This window comes from Pelobates fuscus, chromosome 3, assembly GCF_036172605.1.
Source record: "Pelobates fuscus isolate aPelFus1 chromosome 3, aPelFus1.pri, whole genome shotgun sequence".
NCBI lineage: Eukaryota > Metazoa > Chordata > Amphibia > Anura > Pelobatidae > Pelobates > Pelobates fuscus.
The window spans coordinates 270,629,405-270,635,474 of NC_086319.1; positions in this window are offsets into that span (position 1 = coordinate 270,629,405).

The window sequence follows — 6,070 nt, forward strand, 5'->3', positions numbered from 1 at the left end:
CACGGGTAACCCAACTGGTTATCTCTGCTAATTCCCTTTCTTTAGCCAGTGAGTAACCATTTAAAGTACAAAGAGACCCATTTCCCCCCCAGTAACTGGACGACACAGTCCTGGAGGTGCAACAACACTTTATTGGCCACACACGGCTTTTATGCATAACCCCATGCAAGGGGTTTCCCACACAAACAGACAAGGTCACATCCCAAGATCAACCCCCAACCCCCTCCCTGGAACCCTAGCGCGGGAAGAGAGACTTTGTTCCCTTTGTCCCCAAAGCCCGCCACTGTGAACACGAACAAGTTGGGAAACAATCCGTGAACACTCCCCCTGGTGACGTTCGTCTGTACGAATGGTGGCCACCCAGGGAAGCACTCATTAATTGTTTCCCTTTGCGGTTTGCCACCTATGTTGCGAGGTGTCCACGTTCTAACCTGACATTCTAAATGAGATATCGGGGTGGTGAATGGATTACCTTTGTGGGAGTCCTCCCGAACGGGAGCGGGCACAATAAACAAAAGAATGGGGAGAACACACATAATATAAAGAAAGGCAATTCACGGACAGTCAGTGGTTCCGCCACTGCTTCCCCACCGTCCCTTCATTTACCTCTCCCTAAACTTCTCACATGCGGCGTCCTCCCTTCATTTACCTGTCTCTATTCCTCTTAGATGCAGTTCTCCCGTTCATATACCTCTCTGCCAACCCCTCTCATGTGTGGCGTCGCCCCTCCTTTACCTCTCCCTACCCCTCTCACGTGCAGTCTGCCCCTTATCATTTACCTCTCCCTACTCTTCTCTCGTGTGGCATCTCCCTCTTCATTTACCTCTCCCTACCCCTCTGACGTGCAGTCTCCCCCCATCATTTACCTCTCTCTACCCCTCTCACGTGTGGCATCTCCCCATTCATTTACCTCTCCCTACCCCTCTCACGTGCAGTCTGCCCCCCATTATTTACCTCTCCCTACCCCTCTCACGTGTGGCATCTCCCCCTTTATTTACCTCTCCCTACCCCTCTCATGTGCTGCGTCCCCCCTTTCATCTAGCTCTCCCAGCCCCTCTCACATGCAGTCTGCCCCCATCATTTAGCTTTTCCTACCCCTCTCACGTGCGGCATCCCCTCTTCATTTATCTCTCCCACTACTCTCACGTGCAGTCTGCCCCCTTCCTTTACCTCTTCCTACCCCTATCACGTGTGGCATCCCACTTCATTTACCTCCTCCGATTCCTCTCCCGTGCAGTCTGCCCACCTTCATTTATCCCTCCCTACCCCTCTCCTGTGCAGCATCCCTCCATCCTTTACCTCTCCCTACCCCTCTCACGTGCGGCGTCCCCCCCTTCATTTACCTCTCCCTATACCTCTCACGTGCAACCTGCCCCCTTCATTTACCCCTCCCTAACCCTCTCACGTGCAGTCTGCCCCCTTCATTCAACTCTCCTTACTTCTCTCACGTGCTGTTTTCCCTACCTTCCTTTACCTTACCCTACCCCTCTCATGTGCGGCGTCCCCTGCTTCATTTACCTCTCCCTATCCCTCTCACGTGCAGTCGGCCTGCCTTCATTTAACTCTCCCTACCCCTCGCATGTGCTGCGTCCCCCCTTTCATTTAGCTCTCCCAACCCCTCTCACATGCAGTCTGCCCCCATCATTTAGCTTTTCCTACCCCTCTCACATGCAGCACCCCCCCTTTATTTACCTCTCCCTACTTGTCTCACGTGCAGTCTGCTCCCCTTCATTTACCTCTCCGTACCCCTCTCACGTGTGGCGTTCCCCTTTCATTTACCTCTCCCTATTCCTCTTACGTGCAGTCTGCACACCTTCATTTAGCCCTCCCTACCCCTCTCACTTGCAGCGTCCCTCCTTCCTTTACCTCTCCCTACCCCTCTCACGTGCGGCGTCCCCCCCTTCATTTACCTCTCCCTATCCCTCTCACGTGCAACCTGCCCCCTTCATTTACCCCTCTCTACCCCTTTTACGTGTGGCGTCTCCCCCTTCATTTACCTCTCCCTATCCCTCTCACGTGCGGCGTCCCCCGCTTCATTTACCTCTCCTTATCCCTCTCACATGCTGTGTACCCCCTTCATTTGCCTCTCTCTATCCTTCTCATGTGCGGCATCCCCCCTTTATTTACTTCTCTCTACTTCTCTCACGGGCAGTCTGCCCCCCTTTATTTACCGCTCCCTACCACGCTCAAGTTTGGCGTCCCCCCTTGATTTACCTCTCCCTACCCCTCTCACATGCAGCTTCCCCCTTCCTTTACCACTCCCTACCCCGCTCACGTGCATTCTGCCCCCCTTCACTTACCTCTCCCTACCCCTCTCATGTGCGCTTTCCCCCCCTTCATTTACCTCTCCCTATCCCTCTAACGTGCAGTCTGCCCCCTTCATTCAACTCTCCTTACTTCTGTCACGTGCTGTTTTCCCTACCTTCCCTTACCCCTCCCTACCCCTCTCACGTGCAGTCTGCCCCCTTCATTCAACTCTCCTTACTTCTCTCACGTGCTGTTTTCCCTACCTTCCGTTACCTCACCCTACCCCTCTCACGTGCGGCAACCCCTGCTTCATTTACCTCTCCCTATCCCTCTCACGTGCAGTCGGCCTGCCTTCATTTAACTCTCCCTACCCCTCTCATGTGCTGCGTCCCCCCTTTCATTTAGCTCTCCCAAACCCTTTCACATGCAGTCTGCCCCCATCATTTAGCTTTTCCTACCCCTCTCACATGCAGCATCCCCCCTTTATTTACCTCTCCCTACTTGTCTCACGTGCAGTCTGCTCCCCTTCATTTACCTCTCCGTACCCCTCTCACGTGTGGCGTTCCCCTTTCATTTACCTCTCCCTATTCCTCTTACGTGCAGTCTGCACACCTTCATTTAGCCCTCCCTACCCCTCTCACTTGCAGCGTCCCTCCTTCCTTTACCTCTCCCTACCCCTCTCACGTGCGGCGTCCCCCCCTTCATTTACCTCTCCCAACCCCTCTCACATGCAGTCTGCCCCCATCATTTAGCTTTTCCTACCCCTCTCACATGCAGCATCCCCCCTTTATTTACCTCTCCCTACTTGTCTCACGTGCAGTCTGCTCCCCTTCATTTACCTCTCCGTACCCCTCTCACGTGTGGCGTTCCCCTTTCATTTACCTCTCCCTATTCCTCTTACGTGCAGTCTGCACACCTTCATTTAGCCCTCCCTACCCCTCTCACTTGCAGCGTCCCTCCTTCCTTTACCTCTCCCTACCCCTCTCACGTGCGGCGTCCCCCCCTTCATTTACCTCTCCCTATCCCTCTCACGTGCAACCTGCCCCCTTCATTTACCCCTCTCTACCCCTTTTACGTGTGGCGTCTCCCCCTTCATTTACCTCTCCCTATCCCTCTCACGTGCGGCGTCCCCCGCTTCATTTACCTCTCCTTATCCCTCTCACATGCTGTGTACCCCCTTCATTTGCCTCTCTCTATCCCTCTCATGTGCGGCATCCCCCCTTTATTTACTTCTCTCTACTTCTCTCATGGGCAGTCTGCCCCCCTTTATTTACCGCTCCCTACCACGCTCAAGTTTGGCGTCCCCCCTTGATTTACCTCTCCCTACCCCTCTCACATGCAGCTTCCCCCTTCCTTTACCACTCCCTACCCCGCTCACGTGCATTCTGCCCCCCTTCACTTACCTCTCCCTACCCCTCTCATGTGCGCTTTCCCCCCCTTCATTTACCTCTCCCTATCCCTCTAACGTGCAGTCTGCCCCCTTCATTCAACTCTCCTTACTTCTGTCACGTGCTGTTTTCCCTACCTTCCTTTACCCCTCCCTACCCCTCTCACGTGCAGTCTGCCCCCTTCATTCAACTCTCCTTACTTCTCTCACGTGCTGTTTTCCCTACCTTCCGTTACCTCACCCTACCCCTCTCACGTGCGGCAACCCCTGCTTCATTTACCTCTCCCTATCCCTCTCACGTGCAGCCGGCCTGCCTTCATTTAACTCTCCCTACCCCTCTCATGTGCTGCGTCCCCCCTTTCATTTAGCTCTCCCAAACCCTCTCACATGCAGTCTGCCCCCATCATTTAGCTTTTCCTACCCCTCTCACATGCAGCATCCCCCCTTTATTTACCTCTCCCTACTTGTCTCACGTGCAGTCTGCTCCCCTTCATTTACCTCTCCGTACCCCTCTCACGTGTGGTGTCCCCCTTTCATTTACCTCTCCCTATTCCTCTCACGTGCAGTCTGCACACCTTCATTTAGCCCTCCCTACCCCTCTCACTTGCAGCGTCCCTCCTTCCTTTACCTCTCCCTACCCCTCTCACGTGCGGTGTCCCCCCCCTTTATTTACCTCTCCCTATCCCTCTCACGTGCAACCTGCCCCCTTCATTTACCCCTCTCTACACCTTTCACGTGCGGCGTCTCCCCCTTCATTTACCTCTCCCTATCCCTCTCACGTGCAACCTGCCCCCTTCCTTTACCTCTCCCTATCCCTCTCACGTGCAACCTGCCCCCTTCCTTTACCTCTCTCCCTACCCCTCTCACGTGCGGCATCCCCTGCTTCATTTACCTCTCCCTATCCCTCTCACGTGCAGCCGGCCTGCCTTCATTTAACTCTCCCTACCCCTCTCATGTGCTGCGTCCCCCCTTTCATTTAACTCTCCCAAACCCTCTCACATGCAGTCTGCCCCCATCATTTAGCTTTTCCTACCCCTCTCACATGCAGCATCCCCCCTTTATTTACCTCTCCCTACTTGTCTCACGTGCAGTCTGCTCCCCTTCATTTACCTCTCCGTACCCCTCTCATGTGTGGTGTCCCCCTTTCATTTACCTCTCCCTTTTCCTCTCACGTGCAGTCTGCACACCTTCATTTAGCCCTCCCTACCCCTCTCACTTGCAGCGTCCCTCCTTCCTTTACCTCTCCCTACCCCTCTCACGTGCGGTGTCCCCCCCCTTTATTTACCTCTCCCTATCCCTCTCACGTGCAACCTGCCCCCTTCATTTACCCCTCTCTACCCCTTTCACGTGCGGTGTCTCCCCCTTCATTTACCTCTCCCTATCCCTCTCACGTGCAACCTGCCCCCTTCCTTTACCTCTCCTTATCCCTCTCACATGCCGTGTACCCCCTTCATTTGCCTCTCTCTATCCCTCTCATGTGTGGCATCCCCCCCTTTATTTACTTCTCTCTACTTCTCTCACGGGCAGTCTGCCCCCCTTGATTTACCGCTCCCTACCACGCTCAAGTTTGGCGTCCCCCCTGATTTAAATCTCCCTACCCCTCTCACATGCAGCTTCCCCCTTCCTTTACCACTCCCTACCCCGCTCACGTGCAGTCTGCCCCCCTTCACTTACCTCTCCCTACCCCTCTCACGTGCAGTCTGCCCCCCATCATTTACCTCTCCCTACCCCTCTCACGTGCAGTCTGCCCCCCATCATTTACCTCTCCCTACCCCTCTCACGTGCAGTCTGCCCCCCATCATTTACCTCTCCCTACCCCTCTCACGTGCAGTCTGCCCCCCATCATTTACCTCTCCCTACCCCTCTCATGTGTGGCATCTCCCCCTTCATTTACCTCTCCCTACCCCTTTCACGTGCGGCGTCTCCCCCTTCATTTACCTTTCCCTATCCCTATCCCTCTCACGTGCAACCTGCCCCCTTCCTTTACCTCTCCCTACCCCTCTCACGTGCGGCGTCCCCCGCTTCATTTACCTCTCCTTATCCCTCTCACATGTCGAGTCCCCCCTTCATTTACCTCTCACTGCCCCTCTCATGTGTGGCATGCCCCCTTCACCTACCTTTTCCTATCCCTTTCACGTGCAGTCTGTTACCTGTCTCACATGCAATCTCCCCAACCTTCACGTATCTCTCTCTCACCCTCTTACATGTTGTCACCCCCTTTCATGCAATATTCTCTACACTCGTGCATTCTTTTCTCACCTTTTTTCTTTATTTACATACGTGTTTTTTTCTTATACTTTTACACTGTACACACACTGAATTCTGTAATTGCCTGCTCACTGCTGGCCCTCATTGCCCTCCATTGCCTAGCTGATAATAACATGGTAATCCCAGCATGCTCTCACATGGCCTGATACCGGTGTCTCCTCTCATGGC